Source organism: Giraffa tippelskirchi, chromosome 14 (genome assembly GCF_054371585.1).
Source record: "Giraffa tippelskirchi isolate mGirTip1 chromosome 14, T2T-mGirTip1v1.2.pri, whole genome shotgun sequence".
Classification (NCBI taxonomy): Eukaryota; Metazoa; Chordata; class Mammalia; order Artiodactyla; family Giraffidae; genus Giraffa; species Giraffa tippelskirchi.
Window position 1 is genome coordinate 66,342,424 of NC_137288.1, and position 13,495 is coordinate 66,355,918.

The 13,495-nt window shown below is 42.7% G+C and overlaps 1 protein-coding gene across 1 annotated transcript in view; it reads left to right on the forward strand.

The window, feature by feature from the left end:
* Window positions 1-626: 626 nt before the first annotated feature.
* The window catches only part of LOC145534726 (uncharacterized), a 432,243-nt gene continuing 419,374 nt past the window's right edge, over window positions 627-13,495 (forward strand). Inside the window, exons 1-2 of the transcript XR_014074924.1 lie at window positions 627-1,222; window positions 5,123-5,186. The gene's annotated coding sequence lies outside the window, so the exon portion shown is untranslated. The remainder of the gene's footprint in view (window positions 1,223-5,122; window positions 5,187-13,495) is intronic.

Below are 13,495 nucleotides of genomic sequence, written 5' to 3' on the forward strand. Positions count from 1 at the left end.
CAAGCCTTCAAGTGCTGTGAAGGTGATAAGACCACTTGCTACCAGAAGGCCCTGTTATCCTCCTCAGAGATCCCTAAGCTCTGGTAGGACTGGGTAATCTTAGGTGATAAGAGAGATGTAAGGAATTACAGCTCCTGATAAAGCACCGTGGTTTTGTTTGCCCATGCTGGGTGAGATATGGGTGACAGAGATAAAGTGCTGGCAGAAGCCCCAGGTGGGTTGAAAATGATTCCTCATGCCCGGGAGGGTTGGTGCGGGGGAGGCGGGTGACCTGCTACTGTATTTATTCTGCTTATCTCAGAGTGTGGGCAGAGCTTCCAGGGCCTGGTTAGGTGGATGTTCTTGAAAGACTGGAGGGGGAGCTTGAGGGCTTGTTAGTCAGCTAGGCTCTCTGCAGGGAGCTACGCCCCCTCTGTTCTCAAATGCCAAACCATGTCATCATTTGATGGCATTCCTATATGGAGGCTTTACAAGATATGACCTTCTTCCAACATACAAGGATCAGATAGTCACGTCGAAGGGTCAGGCATACTCCCAACTGGCCGGACCCCAATGAAGGGTAAATCAGACCAGATAGGGCGACCAGTGACATGCTGTGGGAATGCTGAAAAGGGGTGGTTAATCCTGCCTGGGTGAGACACAGGTTGGGGAAGAGGGATGGGGAAAGCCTTCTGGAGGAAAATGGCCTCTGAGCAGGTCCTTGAGTGAAGAATGCATGGGATGTTGATAGGAGAGGAGGAGGAGGAATTCTCTAGGCTCCAGGGACAGCCATCACACAAGCGTGGCGGCATTAAATACCCGGATCTCTTCAGTAGTTCGTGGAGCATTCATTCAGTAGCAAGGAAGCTTGTAATTTTACCAGATTTGTCTAGTCTCCTTTATTTTCCTTCTTCCAAACTACATACAACAGAAAACTACCCCTGCATATTAGTATATATCTTACTTAAAGAAGTGCAGATAATACAACTTGCTGAAAATTGAAAAATATTTCTAAAAATGATGCCGGCAAGAGCGAGAGGAAACAGGAATGTTACTGGGAATATGTTATTGTTCAGTTGCTAAGTTGCGTCCGACTGTTTTGTGACCCCATGGACTGTACAGCCCACCAGGTTCCTTCTGTCCATGAAGTTTTCCAGGCAAGAATACTGGAGTGGGTTGCCATTTCCTTCTCCAGGTCATCTTCTTGATCCAAGGATCGAACCATCGTTTCCTACATTGGCAGGTGAGTTCTTTGCTGCTGAGCCACCAGGGAAGCCTCATCAGTCAGTTTAGTTCACCTTTTGCGACCCCATGGACTGCAGCACGCCAGGCTTCCCTTTTGCGACCCCATGGACTGCAGCACGCCAGGCTTCCCTGTCCATCACCAACTCCCAGAGCTTGCTCAAACTCATGTCCATTGAGTCGGTGATGCCATCCAACCATCTCATCCTCTGTCATCTCCTTCTCCTCCTGCCTTCAGTCTTTCTCAGAATCAGGGTGTTTTCCGATGAGTCTGTTCTTCGCATCAGGTGGCCAAAGTATTGGAGCTTCAGCTGCAGCATCAGTCCTTCCAAAGAATATTCAGGACTGATTTCCTTTAGGATGGACTGGTTGGATCTTCTTGCAGTCCAAGGGACTCTCGAGAGTTCAGTTTTTAAAAGCATCAATTCCATTTGTTTGAATGCTCTGTTGTCCTCTTAAAATTCTTAGTAATTTTTGAATGAGAAGCATTTGCGTTTTGTGCTGGGGCCCTGCAATTATGTAGCTGGGTTTGCTTAGGGCACTGGGCCATCTTTGGAGATCTAAGGGTTGGGATAAACTTCACTGATTATTCCTGACCCAGTAGCACTTGTGAATGGCTGGAATCAGCAGTCACGCAGTCTGGAAAGATTAGCAGAGAGCTTCTACCCTACCTGAGCAGGCGTGTCCCTCCCTGACATGATAAGGTTGCAGTAAAGAGTTGGGCTCAAGTATCAAATTTTGAGGGGGTCTAGTGGTAGAGAACCTGCCTGCTGATGCAGGAGACACAGAGATATGGGTTTGATCCCTGGGTTGGGAAGATACCCTGGAGAAGGGCATGGCAACCCACTTCAGTATTCTTGCCTGGAGAATCCCATGGACAGAGGAGCCTGGTGGGCTACAGTCCATAGGGTTGCAAAGAGTAGGACGTGACTGAAGTGACTTAGCATGCACACATCGAATCTTCGAATTTTTCAAGAAAAGCTGGAAATCTGTTTGTTAATTAGTTTTTATTGGAGTATAGTTGCTTTACAATGTTGTGCTAGTTTCCACTGTACAATAAAGTGAATCAGCCTTATGTATACATATATCCCCCATTTTTGGGACTTCCTTCCCATTTAAGTCACCACAGATCATTGAGTAGAGTTCCCTATGCTATACAGTAGGTTCTGTAAATCCAACTTTTAAAAAATATTTATTTACTTTGCTGGTAAAGACCAGCCAACTAAATAATTAATTACTTAATTAATTGCAACTTGCAGGGTCTTTAGTTGCAGCATGTGGGATCTTAATTCACTGATCAGGGATTGAACCTGGGACCCCTGCATTGGGAGCTCGGAGTCTTAGCCACTGGACCACCAGGGAAGTCCCTGGAAATCCAGTTTTTAGTGCAGAAGTTCCAACTTTTAAATGTTGCCAAAAAATTTATAAGTAATAACTAAATGGAATATGTCCATACCAAATTTGTTTTCCAAGTTTCTAGATTTCAACTTGTGTTTTCTTTCCTCCAAACACTAGGCAACAATGATCTGTTGTCTAGGACTTGTGTTTTCACATGAGCCAGACACAATATTTGCCCCACACAAAAGGTGTGGGAGTGAACTAGTAAAATCCAGAGCAGTTGCTACAATCCACATGGTTGCCGTGTTGACTTGTTTGGAAGGCCCAAAGTCCATGTGTGCCTTCTAGGAAATTCAGCATCTTACACTTACTTTTTTGCCTTTGTTTTGAGTGTTTCAGCACTATTGTTACAGAGGAACCTGGAGAATTTTGTAATTGCTTCCTATTTTCAGAAGGTTTTTCATTCATGATGTGAAAACCAACCAAACAACAACAAACAAATGCTGGTGTTAGTTTGGGAGGTTGTATTTTTGAGCAGTTTCATTAGAGAATTTCACAAAATGAGAACCAGCCCTTGGATGTTCTCCCATCACATCATGTACTTTGCAACTCCAAACACTCAAAGAGTCTTTTTAGAATCAGAGGATTTGAAAGTAATTCTAAAATGAAGACCCACATAGAACAAATAATTTAATCCATTTTCAATTCCTGAAATTTTAAATGAGTCTCATACATTTAAATCATCTCTGAATGGGTTTCGCCTCCCCAACCCTAAGTTTTTCTGTTTTAAATCAGATCTTTCCTGGATTTGAGATCATTTCTATTTTTTTCAGGATTTAAAAAAAAAAAAAAAAGCTTTAGTATCTCAAGATTGAAGACAGTACTTTAAAGGGCCAGCAAGATGCTGTTGGTCTGTAAACTCCTTACCTGTCAGTGGCAGACGATACACATACATGTGCCTTGTACATGTACCATGTCTCTTTCCAACCCCAGTGTACCATGATCACCTTTAGAGGGGGCTCATAAAAATGGTCCCGGGACTCAGTGGTTGGTGATTTTGTTGAGATTTCCTTAGTCATCACTACGCACTCATTAAGTCCTCAGTGGTTGCCATAAACTTTAACTCTTTACGACCAGCAGTTCAAGTCAATCAGTTTCCAATGATTGCAACAGTACCAGGGTCGCTAACTACGGGTAGTGAAAGGATTAAGAAAACCATCTAAGGAAATTAGCTGGAGGATTATGGAGTTTCTTCTACATTTAAAGAGGAAACGTTAGAGATGTGGAGACATTCCTTTTGTTTGCGCCCACATTATTGGCTAACGTTGCCTGTCTCAGGGCTGGGAACAAGTTCAGTGGACGGACTGACTTACTGCCTTTGTGCCAGATACTGAGATTTTCCCAGATGATTCCAGGATATGAAAGAAGAATTTTGCTTTCCTCCCCTTTTCTAGGGTTACATTTCACTGTTTGCAATAAAAGTGAGTGGTTAGCAGATCCATTTCTCTGCCTCCAGATCTGTTGATATCTTTCATTTTATGCAAGCCAGATTGCTTATGAGTTACCATACCTGAAATATTTGCAGTCACCATCCACATAAGACTGCGATGACTTGATTGCAATAAACAACTTCTTTAGGTTCTTATCAGCATTATATTAAGGCTCAAGAGTCGTTAGACAAGAATGTGTAGTTTGATATTTTCCTTCTATGCCTATGTACACACAAGTAATCATTCTAGGGGCAATATCATTATCTTGATTTTCCAGAACAAAAACAACCTTGCATGGAAAAAGCCAAATAACTGAATACAACGCAAACCTAACTTTCCTGAAGCAATCACGGCTTTTTGCACATTTGTTATTCTCTTTGACATACACAATAAATCGTAATAGTTACCAAATTACTGTTCGGTTTCAAATGATGTGCACACATCTATAATCTTAGTTAGCTGGCTTGCTGGCCTGCTTCAGGAATGTCATTGCATCCTCCAGGGTAATTCTATATCAATGACTTTTCCAAATAAATCTAGTTGCTGGTTTATATTAATGAACTGTCACAGTTCCTATTGTTTTCCCATGGCCTTGCAGCTGTATTCCTTCACAGGTGCTTGGCAAATTAAAATGATGCTGGTTTGGGGTTTCAGCTTGATACAAAATCACTCCTTCAGCAGATTGTTCGGAAGTTATTCATGCAAGAAACACATCTTTACTCTAGACACTCAGCTTTTCTGCTTATCCAGTATCCATGCTTTCATTGACACTTTGCATTTCAGTTTTCCTTACCAAATAAGTACAAAGAGATTGTCTTTCTTACTTAGAACATTTCTATTAAAGAATTGCAAGCATTGGAAGTGTTTTTTTTTTTAAGATGTGTTCTTTTGAGTCTATCCTAACACTGTGTTCACAGATCACAAACATCAGTTACTGATGTTTGCAGATTATGTATCTTTCGGGGTTGTTTTTGTTAACATCCATTACCCGAGGGATTACCAGGCAGAAAGAAAATTATTACATGCTAACTATCCAAAACCACATTAAATATTCCCTTTTGAATCTATTACAGGCTCTCTTTAAAAATACTCTTCTCATGACTAACTCCTACCAGCGTGAATGAGAATGTTTAACATGTAAGTACCCACCCAATTAAATTATCCAGCCTTCTTGATTGTGCTTTCGTCCTGTGATGCACCTCCCTGAGTTTCAGTTTTCTTTTATCATCCTGAATTTCTGAGTTCCTTTCTTGACCTCTTGTTGGCTGCTCCCAGAGTATTTTAGCTCTGACCACTGGGATGTCCTGGGTTGCCTCTCCAGGGACCACAACACTGCTAATCGCTTGGCTGCTCCAGTGCTGTATTTCCACACACCCACACACCTCCCAGGGGGATTCTCTCTACATGTTTATATTTACCATTTCCTTATGGCTCAGAGGGTAAAGAATCTGCCTGCAATGCAGCAGACCTGGGTTCTATCTCTGGGTTGGGAAGATCCCCTGGAGAAGGAAATGGCAACCCACTCCAGTATTCTTGCTTGGAAAATCCCATGAATAGAGGAGCCTGGTGGGCTACAGTCCATGGGGTCTCAAGAGTCAGACGTGGCTTAGCGACTAAACCACCACCACCACCATTGTAGGGATGCCATAATGATAAACTGCAAATATGAAAACTGAAGGGACTTCCCTAGTGGTCCGGTGGTCTGTCTGCCACTGCAGCAGACTCAGTTTCCTTCCTAGGTAGCACTAGTGGTAAAGAACCTGCCTGCCAGTGTAGGAGACATAAGAGACGCAGGTTCGATCCCTGAGTCGGGAAGAGCCCCTGGAGGGCATGGCAACTCACTCCAGTATTCTTGCCTGGAGAATCCCATGGACAGAGGAGCCTGGCTAGCTATGGTAGAGGGTTGCAAAGAGTCGGACATGACTGAAACGACTTAGCATGTACACACGTGTGGTAGGGGTGCACCGCATGTTATTACTTTGGGGATAAGGCAAAGACATTTTTCTTTCCAGCCACCCTTATAAACTAGGGTAGACTGCTGGTTGTCTACCCAATATTCAATATTCATTCTGTTCATCCTCCAGCATAGAGAGGAAGAGAGAGAGAATTACATTCCCCAACCTCCCTTGCAAATGTATTGGTCAAGGAGCTGAAAATGGAAGTGAGAACACATAAGTTGGCCCCTAACATCCGGAGAGACAGATGCAAAAATACACATGGAGGTTCACATACCAGGTGTCTAAATATTTTGAAATTATAATCTGAGTTACCAAACTGTTGTGTAAAATAGCTTCCATACTGCTACCTTGACCAGTGTACCTTCATAACATCTGGAAGGCTTGAAATAATTGGTTTCTTTAGAGATCCAAGCCGGGGTGGGGTGGGGGGTCAGTCCCAGTGGCCTGCTTTCTCTCCTCCTACCCTAGGCTCCAGCCCCCAGAGAATGGGGACCTAAGCACATATATGTGGACTTTCCAGTGTTCACATCTAAGCTCCCTGCACGTCCCTGCCTTCCCACCTCCTGTGTTCAGGTCTGTGGGTATAGATATCAGTTGTATATTCTGCCTACAGGAGGACAGACTCATGAAAGAGGCCTAGAAGTATGATCAGGGCCTTTTGAGTTGGAATTCCAGAGCTCTTGGAGCATTGTCTAAAAGGAGTGAGTGGTCTCTTGGTGAGCACTTTCCTTTGGCCTAGAGGGTTAGAGAATTCTTGATGCAGAGACCACGGTTAGAGAGGGGTCAGAGCAGATCCTGTAAAGCCTGGGCCCGAGACTAATTCTAGCACTTGGGGCTTCTTAACTCAACATTCAGAAAACTAAGATCATGGCATACGATCCCATCACTTCATGGCAAATAGATGGGGAAACAATGGAAACAGTGACAGACTTTATTTTGGGGGGCTCCAAAATCACTGCAGATGGTGACTGCATCCATGAAATTAAAAGACGCTTGATCCTTGGAAGAAAAGCTATGACCAACCTAGAAAGCATATTAAAAAGCAGAGACATTACTTTGATGACAAAGGTCTGTCTAGTCAAAGCGCCAGTAGTCGTGTATGGATGTGAGAGTTGGACTGTAAAGAAAGCTGAGCACCGAAGAATTGATGCTTTTGAACTGTGGTGTTGGAGAAGACTCTTGAGAGTCCCTTGGACTGCAAGGAGATCAAACCAGTCCATCCTAAGGGAGATCAGTCCTGGGTGTTCATTGGAAGGACTGATGCTGAAGCTGAAACTCCAATACTTTGGTACCTGATGCGAAGAACTGACTCCTTGGAAAAGACCCTGATGCTGGGAAAGATTGAAGGCGGGGGAAGAAGAGGACGACAGAGGATGAGATGGTTGGATGGCATCACCGACTCGATGGACATGAGTCTGAGTAAGCTCCAGGAGTTGGTGATGGACAGGGAAGCCTGGCATGCTGCAGTCCATGGGATTGCAAAGAGTCAGACACGACTGAGCAACTGAACTGAACTGAACTGAGAAAGGAAAGCTGTATGTAATTGTATCAACACTGGGCAATGGAATGAGCAGAGGATGCAAGGTCATGTCATATGATGTAATAAGGAATCAGATAGGTGGGAATGGCATCCCAACATGGACCAATGCATGACAAAGGAAAGTGGAGCATGTAGAAGAATGTTAGGCGAGAGAAGAGAAACCAAAGCTCTGATCAGAACAGTGATGATTCCCTAGTAGTTTTTGATGATTCCTTTGTTGTTATTGTTGTTGTTGTTGCTGTTGTTTAGTCACTCAGAGTCCCTTGGACTGCAAGGAGATCCAACCAGTCCACACTAAAGGAAATCGGTCCTGAATATTCATTGGAAGGACTGATGCTGAAGCTGAAACTCCAATACTTTGGCCACCTGATGTGAAGAACTGACTCATTTGAAAAGACCCTGATGCTGGGAAAGATTGAAGGCAGGAGGAGAAGGGGACGACAGAGGATGAGATGGTTGGATGGCATCACCGACTCAATGGACATGAGTTTGAGTAAACTCCGGGAGTTGGTGATGGACAGGGAGGCCTGGCGTGCTGCAGTCCATGGGGTCGCAAAGGGTCTGACACGACTGAGCGACTGAACTGAACTTGATCAGTAGCATTAAGAGTTAGCTTCTTCTAACACCTATTCTGCTAAAAGCTTGACATCAGTTATTTATTCCTCTAATTGCATGATGCTACAGCTCCATCACATCTGTGTTTCTCTACTCAGAGCCCTCTCTTGCTGGCACGGCCAGCTGCCTCGGTGTTGTGCCCTCTGCAGTGTGTTCTGTTAGCTACAGAAGAGATGAAAATGGGGGTCTGATATTGTTTTTAGTTTTTGCAAGAAAAGTGGCTTTCAGACTGAGTTTGAGATGGAAATGGATTTCTCATTTCAGGAAAAAAAAAAAACATGGACCCTAGGACATAGCCTGCTTGTGTTTATTAAACATTCTTCTTACCTTTAGCAGCTTGGCATGCCACTCTTTTAGTATTTTCCTACCATTTCCATGTGGATGAGGTCAGAGTCTAGGATGGTCGCTCCCATCCTTGCTTAGCCTCATCTCAGATGAGCTGCTGCTGCTGCTAAGTCGCTTCAGTCATGTCCGACTCTGTGCGACCCCATAGATGCCAGCCCACCAGGCTCCCCCTCCCTGGGATTCTCCAGGCAAGAACACTGGAGTGGAGTGCCATCGCCTTCTCTGCTCAGATGAGCAGCCCTACAGAAAGCACGAGTTTCTGGTCCCAGAGCAGGTGGATCTCTCTGCATGAGGAAATGTGGGGTCATTAAACGCTCAGTCATAACTTGAGCCCTGAGTGATACCAGAGACCCAAAGTGGTGCCCACAGGAACATGGTAGTTAGTTAGACTTTAGGGAGAATGAGCTGGGAAGGGGAGGACTAGATGACTGAATGTGATTGAGAGGAAAGTGGGGGAAAGATGGGAAAGAAAAGGAAAGGAAGGAGAGAGGGAAGAAGAGAGGGAAGTGGAGGGGAGGAGGGTAGCCGAGGAAGGGAGGGAGGGAAGTGGGTAGGGGCGAGGAAGAGTGAGGAGGGGAAGAAAAGAGGGGAGCGGAGAGCCAGGACAGGGTTACAGAAATCATCCCCATGGCCTCCGGGGTTGTTTAACTTCATCCTTTGGCCTAAGCTTTCTCCCGACATCAAACAGATCATATCAACGTAAGTCATCCCTCTTCTTCTCTGAAAGATGATGGTCAATAACAACTTTGTGAATCGCGGTGATGGAGTTAAGTGAGAGCAATCTGTGATTGACTAGAGTTCAGATAATTGACACCTATTCACCGAATTTTTTGAGAAAAAGCAAAGGTCAAGTTTTAGTTCTAATAATAATACAGTATCTCATGAATTTATGGACAAGACTTTGAAGTTACCAGTTCAAGTATGGCCTGACTTTTTTTAACTTGTCAAATTGAAAGATGTCTATAGGATCTTTTGTGACTTGGATGAAACCTTTTCCATGGACTTAATTGCTGGAGCTCTTTCATCAAGCTTCTTGCTGATATTCCTTGGAATATTCCCACCTGTTTTGATGTCAGTCTGGCTCATCCATCACCCGTCAGGGATGCTGTCGAAAACAGGGCCACATTCAGCATCGTGGCAACCACTCTAAGGCAGCTGGAGATTTATGATCTGCCTCTGAGACTATTGTCTCAGGCCAGGCTGGTCCAGGCCTCTGACTCATTCACTATACATCTTGATAGTTTAATTGTGTTTAAAAGTTTTCTTCCATCCCTGGTGGAGTCTAATTCCAAACAATGGAGAAGGAAACCATGAGACCTGGAACAGACTCATCTACTATGGATCCTCCCAAGCAATTGGAACTCTGAGTAATCATGGAACAAATTTCAGGAACAGATGGAGCATGCGTGTGTGTATATGTGCACGCACACACACACAAACACACACACATTCCCTCCTCTTGTGTCTGTCTCTCTTTCTCTCTGTTTGTGTCTATTTTCTCTTCTCATACTTTGCCCAGATTTTGAAATAAATTCTGTTTTTTCCTTACTTCTTTCACACAACTTGAAACCTCAGATGCCCTGACCTTATATTTCTCATTCTATGATCTACCAAGTCACTGATGTCAATAAGAATGTTGGTGTTTCATTTAGGATTAATTTCTTAAATATATGCTCACATAATTAATGCAATCTTCCTATGAGTTAGACTTGGCATCTTCCCAAAATGCTGCACATTCTTATGTTCTCAATGAAAAGAGATGGGCTAATATTTCAGCAAGGGTATGATATGGCTTTTTAGTGTCTCTTCTTTATCTTAGAGGACTGAGATTCAGTTATCCCTTACAAAATACTTACATTATTTTTTGTAAAATTGAGGTCCAGTTGATTTGCAGTGTTGTGTTAGTTTCAGATGTACAGCAAAATGATTCTTGTACAGGTTTCTCTGTCCATGGGATTTCCCAGGCAAGAATACTGGAATGGGTTGCCATTTCCTACTCCAGGGCATCTTCCTGACCCAGGGATCGAACCATTGTCTCCTACATTACAGGGGGATTTTTTACCACTGAGCTACCGGGAAAGTCTCTCTCTATATATTCTTTTTTGGATCTTCTTTTTCCATTATAGGTTAGTGCAGGATATTGAGTATAGTTCCCTGTGCTATATACTAGGTCTTTGTTGTTTTATGTTTTATGTGCAACAATGTGTATCTGTTCATCCTAAACTCCTCTACTTTATCCCTCCCTTCCCTCTTCCCCTTTGGTAAGCATAAGTTTGTGTTCTATGTCTGTGAGTCACTTCCATTCTAAATTCAAACTCAGTTTTGAAGTCATTTCTTTGTCAGTGTAGCCATGCAAGACTCTACCTACTTTGTATAGAACCCGCATTATTTGTGTCTGAGCAAGCCGAGTGGAGAACTGCGCCTGTGTTAGACCCTCCGTATGTTTTGCTTTGATGTAGCTCCTCAAGAACGGGTTCCACACGGTGATGTTCTGCTGATTGTTGACTTGGTCTCAGCTTCCCCCAGTGACAGCTTGTCTCCACACTGTCAATACCTCTTCATTGTTGACAATGAGCAGACGTGATGGCAGGGTGTTCTTGTCTGCTCAGTTAATGACTTCGCTGATGACATGCAGGTGTGCACTGGTGTTGTACCTAGTCTTGAAGTTTCCGTGTTCTCCTGGGGAGAAGGAGGGCTGGCTCCATTAGCTTCTAGCCTTGTGAGAATACAGAAAACTGTTCTGGGAAGTTGCCAGCTTGAGATGAGCAATGTATGGTCATAATGAATCCCTGACTTATAATTTTCAAGCTAGCATTATGAAAATGTTAGGTCACTTCATCTAACAGACTGAAATGCGTCGAGAATGTGCTTTGAGTTACAGGCATTTGAGGAAGTTATTCTATGCCTGACACATGACAAGTATAACATTGTTCAGCCTTTAAAGCAAGGTATCTAAACATGATTCCAAACATTCAGTAATATGTTGGCTTCAGTTTTACTCCTCCTTCTAGAGCGAGAGAGACAATAAACCTGAGGGTTTATGCATATGAGCCCTGCAAATAAGCTGTCCTGATTTCAAACCTGGCTTCGAGCAAGGTCTTTAACTTCCCTGTGACTCAGTTCCCTCATATATACCATTGGAACACTTAATATTACCTCCCTTTTAGAGCTAACATTAAAATCAAACCCTGTCTGGCACATAGTAAGTGCTCAGTAATAGTGAGCTGTTATTAATGGGGCTGAAAGCAAAAAGGAGGTGAAATCATTTTTCTTTAGACTAGAGAAAGGGTCTGAGACCAGCCTGGGAATTCAAAACAGGTCTTGAGCTCACCTCTTCACAGCTGCATCCAACAGATAATATCCCCCCAGATAGTGCAAGCTATCGGTGGTGATTGAGTGATTGATCCTTTATAGCCACTTGCTTGTTTATGCTGCTGCTCACCACTTTTAAAGACCCCTTTCCCCTGGAGTTGTTTCTTCTTGTTCCTAATTGTCATCTTGGGTGTCTACTGCTGACGTTGCTGCTCAAGTCTGCACTTGTGCAGACTGTGCGTCTGTCAACACAAAGCTTGATGTTGCCTCTGATGCATCAGTTACCAATTGCTCCAGAATGGTGAAGGGACATTGGTGAATACATTAAATGCTCAGTTTTCTTAACTGAGCCTACAGGACTATGCACACTTATATATGACTAGACTTAACTTACCCAACCATCAGATATTTATCATATATCTATTATATGCAGGCTGAAAAGATTGGTGGCGGGGGGAGGCAGAAGGATGACTAAAGAGAGGAAATAGACATTTTTCAGGCCCTTGGGTGTGCTGGGCACAGTGCTAGACTGTTCAAATGAATTGTTTTATTCAATTCTCCTTCCATTTTACCAATGAAGAAGTTGAATCTTGGAGAGGTTGTGCCAGAAACAATCAAACCTAGCATGGCTGACTATAGAATTGACCAAGAACAACTTCAAAAGAGAATATTGGTGAGCAATCATCCAGATAGAAAATTATTAAGGAAACATTAACCTCAGTGATGTGTTAGACCAGATGGACTAAACAGATAAATATAGAATATTGCATCCAAAAGCAGCAGAACATATTCTTTTCAAGTGCACATGGGACATTTTCCATGATAAATCATATGTTAGGCCACAAGACAATTCTTAATAAATTTAAGAGGATTAAAATCATATCAAGCTTCTTTTCTGACCACAGTGGTATGAAACTAGAAGTTAATTACTTGAACAAAATTGCAAAATTCACAAATTTCGGAGGTAAACAACATGCTACTAAATGCTTTAAAAGAGAAATAAATATCTTGAGACAAAAATGAAAATATGACATTCCAAAACTTGTGGGATGCAACAAAGGCAGTTCTAAGAGGGACATTCATAGCAATGAATGCCTTCCTCAAAAAGGAAGAAAGAAAAGTCTCAAGTAAACAACCTAACTTTATATACCTCAAGAAACTAGAAAAAGAAGAACAAAGCCCAAAGTTAATATAAAAAGAAATAAGATAGAGCAAAAATAAATGAAATAAAGACAAAAAAGCAAAAGCAACAAAAGCAAAAATCAACAAGTGGGACTATAGCAAACCAAAAAGCTTCTGCACAGCAAAGGAAACCATCAAAGAAGACATAGGTGGCCAACAGGCACATGAAAAGGTGCTCAGCATCACTAATCTCAGGGAAATGCAAATTAAAACCACAATAAGATATAACCCTACATCTGTTAGATGGCTATTATCAAAAAGACAAGAAATAGCAAGCATTGGCAAGGATATGAATAAAAGGAAACCTTGGTGCACTGTTGGTGGGAGTGTAAATTCGTACAGTCACTATGGAGAACAGTATGAAGGTTCCTCAAAGAATTAAAAATAGAGCTACCATATGAACTACCCATTGTTTGATATTTATCCAAAGAAAATGAAAACACCAACTTGAAAAGATACATGGACCACCATTTTTAATTGCTGCATTATTTACA